The sequence below is a fragment of the Octopus sinensis genome, linkage group LG15, assembly GCF_006345805.1.
Source record: "Octopus sinensis linkage group LG15, ASM634580v1, whole genome shotgun sequence".
NCBI lineage: Eukaryota > Metazoa > Mollusca > Cephalopoda > Octopoda > Octopodidae > Octopus > Octopus sinensis.
The window spans coordinates 48,312,489-48,320,336 of NC_043011.1; positions in this window are offsets into that span (position 1 = coordinate 48,312,489).

Sequence of the window (7,848 nt, forward strand, 5' to 3'; positions counted from 1 at the left end):
AGTTTCCAGCCCTCAATTTCACTCACAAGGCTTTGATTGGTCTGATACCACAGTAGAAAACACTTGCCCAAGGTACCACACAGTGGGACTGAACCTGGAACCATGAAGTTGAGGAACTAATTTCTTACCACACAGCCACATGTGTTTGGTGAGTCTATACACATAAGACTGCATAAGTGTTTCTTAAAGTTTAAATTTCTGTATCTGTGATTATGCATATGGCTACTATTTTTAGCAGATAAGTCACCTCTTCAGAGGCTTCCTCACTGCTGTTGTTGCTTAGACCCAAATCAATCATGATACAACGGATCCATTATCATTTTTTCAGGTTTTGTGTGTATTCAGGACTTCATTATACAAAATGCTGTTTTCTTCCATTTTTGTTTTTCAAAGCAAATCACGAGGATAAATTTGCAGTTATATCTAGCAGCGTAAGTGACCACGTAGTAGCTCCTTCATTCTTGCTCATATATCATTAGATTTTTACAATAAGTTTTCAATAGAAATGGTATACGAATACGGAATGTATATTATATATATATATGATTAATGAAAATAATAGCAAACACAAACATAAGATATGGGGAAAGAACGAAAATGCTGAGACAATCAGCTAAAACGATACATTCCAGATGCAACAGATTAAAACTACTAAAGATAAAAAGAAGTAAAAATGAGATAGGATGCTGCATCTGATAAGAAACATAAGTTTGGGGCTTGATATGAATATATCAATGTAGGAAGACTGATGAGAAGCAGAAAATATTAGCTTCAAAATATGCCAGTATGAAGTACATATGACCCACGTTTGGCTTGTTTAGTTCCAGATCTGGTATGATTGAACAGATCTTTTGCATAGAAGTGTTCTATTTGTGATCAGCTGTGTAGTAAGAGGCTTGGGTACCACCCACATAGTTCCGGGTTCAGTCCCACTGTGTGACACCTTGGGCAAGTGTCTTCTACTATAGCCTCAGGCTGACCAAAGCATTGTGAGAGGATCTGGTAGATGGAAACTGAAAGAAGCCATCGTATATATATATATATATATATATATATATATATATATATATATATATATATATATATATATAGGGACAGTTTACAAAAAAAAACAAAAGACGAAGACAGGTGGTGTATAAAACAAACAGATGTATTAGTATAACGCTCAGGAATACAAAAAGTCTTTTACGTTTCGAGCCTATGCTCTTCTACAGAAAGGGACACAGAAAAAACAAGGAGAGAAAAAAATGTGTGTTGTGGCTAACGATCTATCATGGCGATATATAAATATATTTCGTTTGTGGACTTGGTTTGCAAGATTCTTTATTTGAGTTCGTGTGTTGAAGCATATTCTGTTGTGTCTGGAGAGAGTCATTTTCTTTTTGTACCTAATAATTTAACACACTCACTGGTAAAAACGTAGTGACAGACGAAATAACACTAAGCATTTCAACCGGCGTGCTAATGATTCTGCCAGCTCACTACCTTTATGATAATAATAATAATAATAATAATAATAATGATAATAATAATAATAATAATAATGATAATAATAATAATAATAATAATAATAATAATAATAATCCTTTCTCTTATAAGCACATGGCCTGAAATTTGAGTACTTGATTTATCAACCCTGAAAGGATGAAAAGCAAAGTCGACCTCGGTGGAATTTGAACTCAGAATGTAATGGCAGATGAAATACTGCTAAGCATTTCGCCTGCTGTGCTACCGATTCTGCCAGCTCACCAATTTAATAATAATAATAATAATAATAATAATAATAATAATAATAATATGGAAGAAGAAGAAAAAGAAACAAAGAGGGAAGAGGAGGAGGGAGAAGGTGAGAGGAGGAGTGAACAAAAGAGAAAGAGGAAGGGAGATGAATGAAAGAGAGGGAGAAGGAGGAGGAAGGAAAGCAGAGGAGGAGGAGGAGGAGACGAAGAAGTAGTAGTTGTAGCAGCAGCAGTAGTAGTAGTAGTAGTAGTAGCAGCAGCAGTAGCTGCAATGCTGTATCCACAGAGTCTACCGCATACAGAAAGAAAGGGTATTATACCCTGTGTAAGGGTTAAATTCTTATTAGTTTCATACAAAAGCCATCACAGAGAAATTACAGCAAGTGTTACGACACAAAGTCATTTCAAAGTTATTACGAAAATTCTTGTGAATGATATTTTCTTCAATAACTGTTGATTAGGAGAGGGCTTTTACATAACAACGTCATCCATTCAATATATTGCGACAATTGCACGTCTTTAATAATGCTAGATATAAGATGGACATGTTCTTAGGCTATAATAGTCTTCACTAGTAATTCATAGAAGTGAGAGCACTTCACTTCTGAACAAACAAAAATTGAAAAGAAAAGAAGTCGATTTACATTTGGCTCGTCTGGTGATAATTGCATTATTAAGGATCTGACAATGTGGCAGAGACCAGGAATTTATGAATACTTACTGTTTTCCTGAGATAAGGGAAGGGTAGAAAAGCCTCTGCAGCAATCTTATTAATTTTGCCTACTGAAATTCGATAATAAATCTAATTGGATATATGGAGATATTTTGAAGAATTGCTAAAAAGATTTTTGATTTTATTAGTTTTAATTATAGAATCAACGATATACAATAAGTCTTCAAAAAACTGTTGACTACACACAAACACAAACAGACACAAACACCCAGACACACATGCACATACACATATACATACATGTAAATATGAGTGTGGAACCTGTGGAAGACACATCGGATGTCGAAATATCGTTCACTTGATAACAATGGCACTCTTCTTTTTTGCATATTATAATGATAATAATAATAATAACAAGAGCACTCAGAGAGCATAAACCTTTGCCAAGGCAACACTAACGTACTGTCAATGATTAGCCAGAGATGATTTTTAAAATCTGAAATAAACTCGACTGATCTCACAAACGAGAATACTAAAGATAAACCCGACCGCTCTCAAAAATTGAGCAAAAATACCAAAATAATAATCTGGAATCCTTGTCTGCTATTGGATCGATCCCAAAATCTAATTTGTTCATGCTAGTCATGAGGTAAAACATTCCTGAAAGTTTCATCCTAATCCATACAATGGTTTTTGTGATATCAAGTCCATGGTCAAACAAACAAACAAACATGACTGCAAACAAATACCAGTCAAGTACTGGGGTCGATGTAATATACTTCTGATACCCTAAAAAATTACTACCACTGTACCAAAATTTGACATTATTATTATTATTGTTGTTGTTAATGCTGTGAGCTGGCGGAATCGCTACCATTCTCTACAAAAGGCTGAATCCAAATTCCACCAAGGTCAACTTTGGCTTTCATCACTTCTAGATTAATGAAATTATTATTGTTATATTTCGGAATGGTCATATTGTCAGTTTAGCCAATAAAATCACACGCACTATATATTTGGTGTTATTTTGCTTCAGTGATATTTATTTTTTACATTAATCTTAATCTTATTTCGGCCAGAAATGAAATTATTATTATTATTATTAGTAGTAGTAGTAGTAGTAGCAGCAGCCGTTCAAGAATTTGGTCCTGGAGATTTCCATTTCCAGCGACTTTGAGTGCCACCTCCCAGTGGTGTTGGGCGTCAACGAAGAGCCCTCGACTACAACAAGACGACCAAAGTTTGTTTTTTTCCCCCAAGGTCTGGGGTCTCCCACTCCTAAGCCCTCGACCATCACCTAATCACCCTTACCCATCTTGTTGCTTAGCAACAACAACAACAGCAGCAGTAGTAGTTATAGTAGCATGTTAGTGGACAGCAGAATTGGAAAACCAATGGATTAAATGCCTCATTGGTATTTAGTTAAATTTCTTTATGGTAAAATAATTAACTGACAAATACAGGAGAGAGATTAAATTAATTGCATGACCACAAAGATTGGGAAGCCTAGCAGCAAGCACTGATAATGCAGTTGACTAAATATCTAATTGTATTCATTTATTTATTTTTTTTGGCTATGTTCTAAGTTCAATTTTTGGTGGGAGCAATTTATTTATTTATTTTTTTCATGTCTTGGTAGCTATATTCAATAAAACATCAATCACTAATACTTGAGAAGTGTGAGGGTCAATTAAAAAGCCTATACTCTTCCTTTAAAAAATGTTTGATTTTTAAACCAATGCACTAAACAATCAATATTGTTTTTATTGGTTAAGAATTGACAGAAACGATAATGCATAAAAAAACGAAAAAAAAAGAAAAAAATGGAAAAAGAAAATTTACACTTTGCGATATTTAGTTAAATTACTTTGTACTGACTTCAAATCCTACCGGGCTCAACATTGCCCTTAAGAGTATAAAATAAAGTACCATTTAAGTACAGGGGTCTATGGTGTCAAGTTACCCCTTCCCCTCCAAACTGTTAACCTTGTGCCTAAATTGGAAACAATTATTATTATTATTATTATTATTATTATTCAGTAGTTTTATTTTTATTTTTATAGCGTGCTTTCACTTCACTACCAAGCGCAGCTCTGTGTGCCTTGGGTATGTGCTGTGATTTGTTGTGATGCTCTGATGGTTATTGTATGGAAAGTGTTCTGCGTAGGATGTGTGCAGTGCCTAGTAGTGCAATTTTCTGTATGTTATATGTGTTTGTAAGTCCTGGTGTTTTTGTTATGTATTTGTCTGAATATTTTTTTATCATGCCTAATGCACCTACTATGATAGGAATTGTTTCTGTTTTCAGATTCCACATTCTAGTTACCTCTATTTCCAGGTCTTATTATTATTATTATTATTATTATTATTATTATTATTATTATTATTATTATTATTATTAATATAGAAAGGATTGAGGTAACTCCTCCTGAAGATATAGAGTCAAAATTAAATGAAGCGTGCCATTGTTATGTAGTGAACGATATTTTGACATCTTGTGTGTCTTCAACTGGTATTATTATTATTATTATTATTATTATTATTATTATTATTCAGGTGGCAACCTGGCAGAATCATTAGCATGCCAAGTGAAATGCTCACTGGTATTTTGTCTGTCGCTACGTTCTGAATTCTGAGTTTGACCTTGCCTTTCATCCTTTCATGGTCGATAAATTAAGTACCAGTAAAACACTGTGATAGATAGATGTAATCGACTTATCCTCTCTCCCAAAATGGCTGTCCTTGTGGCAAAATTTGAAACCATTATTACCTTCGCCTTAGCGAAGGTACTTTTCTACTGGTGTTTTGTTCATACTTTTATAAACAATATTTTTTCTTTTCCTAGTTGCTTTGTATCTTAGTGACTGGAAGTTCCAGGAATCCCAGGAGTGTAATATTACATTTATATTGTCTTACATATACTTCCATGGGGTCAAGTGACTATTTAATCAAGTCGCTGCTCATTATAGCCACAAACGAAGGCAAGAATTACAACACTATCTGCTTTATTCTCATAAATAGAGGCTTGACTAAAACATAAGCTGAATTTGTCAGACAAACCTTTAACTACATAACAGTAACTGTCATGTTTGCCTTTTTTCAATAGAAGTCAACTTAGCCTTTCATCCTTTCGTGGGCGATAAATTAAGTACAAGTTGTGTACTGATGTTGATCTAATAGACTGGCCCCTTCCCCCAAAATTTCAGGCCTTGTGCCTAAAGTAGAAAATACTATACAGTGGACTACGTTTCTTGCAGATACTTTTCGACTAGTGCTGGTATAGTTTCCTTTATGTTTTGTTCTTACTTTTATAAACAATTTTTTTTTCTGGTTGCTTTGTATCTTAGTGACAAGAAGTCCCATGAATCCCAGGAGTGTAATATTACATTCATACTGCCTTACATATACTTCCATGGGGTCAAGTGACTATTTAATCCAGTCACCGCTCATTATAGCCACAAACGAAATTTCATTCTTGCATCATTGTTGTTCATGTTGTTGCTGTTGTTGTCTTCATTACCACCATTGTTGTTGATTTTTCCTAATGAATTAGATGGAGACGACACAGATTTTTTCACTCTCTGACGTTGCTTATTCATTGTCATAGTTACTACGGTAGAGTTACTTGTATGACAGCAGCTTCAACTATTCATCATATTGCCTTTCTCTCTCAATTTTTTTCATATACACACTCTTTCACTTTCTGCATTGCACTGCATTTCTGAGAAGTAAATATTATTTTTTCTTTTTTATTTCCAAGTAATACGATTTTGCAAAACAACCCCACCCTTCTCCTCTTGAGAGAGAACAGCAAAACAGAAAATTCACTAAAATGAAGTCGGTTTCTTTTTTTTTTACATGTTTCATTCATTTGACTGTGGCCATGCTGGAGCACTGCCTTAAAGGGTTTTAGTCAAAGAAATTGACCCCAGAACTTATTATTTCTAAACCTAGTACTTATTCTATCATTCGCTTTTTGTGGATTGCTTAGTTACAAGGACATAAGCACACCAACATTGGTCTTCAAGCGATAGCGGGGAGGGACAAACACAGACACACATAAATACACACATACACACACACACACACACATGCACATATATATGATGGGATTCTTTCAGTTTCTTATTTCTTTACTGCCCACAAGGGGCTACACACAGAGGGGACAAACAAGGACAGACAAATGGATTAAGTCAATTATATCGACCTCAGTGCATAACTGGTACTTATTTAATCAACCCCGAAAGATGAAAGGCGAAGTCGACCACGGTGGAATTTGAACTCAGAACATAGCTGCAGATGAAATGCCACTAAGCATTCTGCTTGGAATGCTAAAAAGTCTGCCAGCTCATCACCTTAAATGATGATGATGACGATGACGATTTTCTACTGGAGCATCAGATTAGGAGGACATTGCAAAGACAGTTTACAATTTGTGTGTGTGTGTGGGGGGGGGGGGCTTACATTAAAAAGAGAGAAAAAATAAGATAAATGTATGCACAGTGTACAAAGTATGTGAATGCATCTATTATGTAATCATCCTGATACAAGAAAACCTCAGACTTGGGCTAATCAAATAATCTGACTAATCCAGGATCATTTTATCCATGATAATTTATAACATAGGCTCAAAACCACGGATTCTGAGGTGGGATATTGTTAATTACATTGACCAATCACTTGACTTGTAGTTTATTTTATGGAGCCCATGGGGCTAAAATGTAAAGCTGGCACCAGTAGAATTTGAACTCACAAAGTAAAGTGATTTAAAGCAAACTCAGTGAAGCATTTAATCTGTCACTTCACTAATTCTGTCATCCGTTGCTCTTCATAATAACATTTATATAAATGCTGTTACTTTTGCTTCATTTGTAATATTATTATTGTAAATAAGTTGAGAATAAAGAACAAATGCACTAGTTAAATATATAAACAAAATCGATGCTCATAATTCTTTATGGCACCAGTTTTAGGGATTCAGGACAAAATATCGATTCCTGATGTAGATATTGAACTGCTCGTTACTAATTCTGTCTAGCTATTCTGTTGCGATTCCATGATTCCTCTTGCCACAAATCTCAGTCAAGGAATAACGTGGAGATTATATTTTTCTTGCATTCTATACCTGTCTGCAGAGAATGATGTAGGAACCAAGAACAGTTGGTTGTATAAAAATAGAAAGAAAAACAGTTTGATGGGGATGCCTTCTGAACTGAATATTTAACAACGCCAAAGCGAAGAGGAAATAAATGAAAATAGAAAACAGGTGACTGCAAACCACACAATTGTAAAATCTGAAATTGTTGTTACCCATTGATGTGTAAATGTGTGCAAATGATGTCTGCATTTTTATGATTTATTTTGTATATTCCATCTCTCTGCATTGACTAAGATAAAGTGTGAAAGTAGACAGGTCTTCTGTAATATCTATGGGTG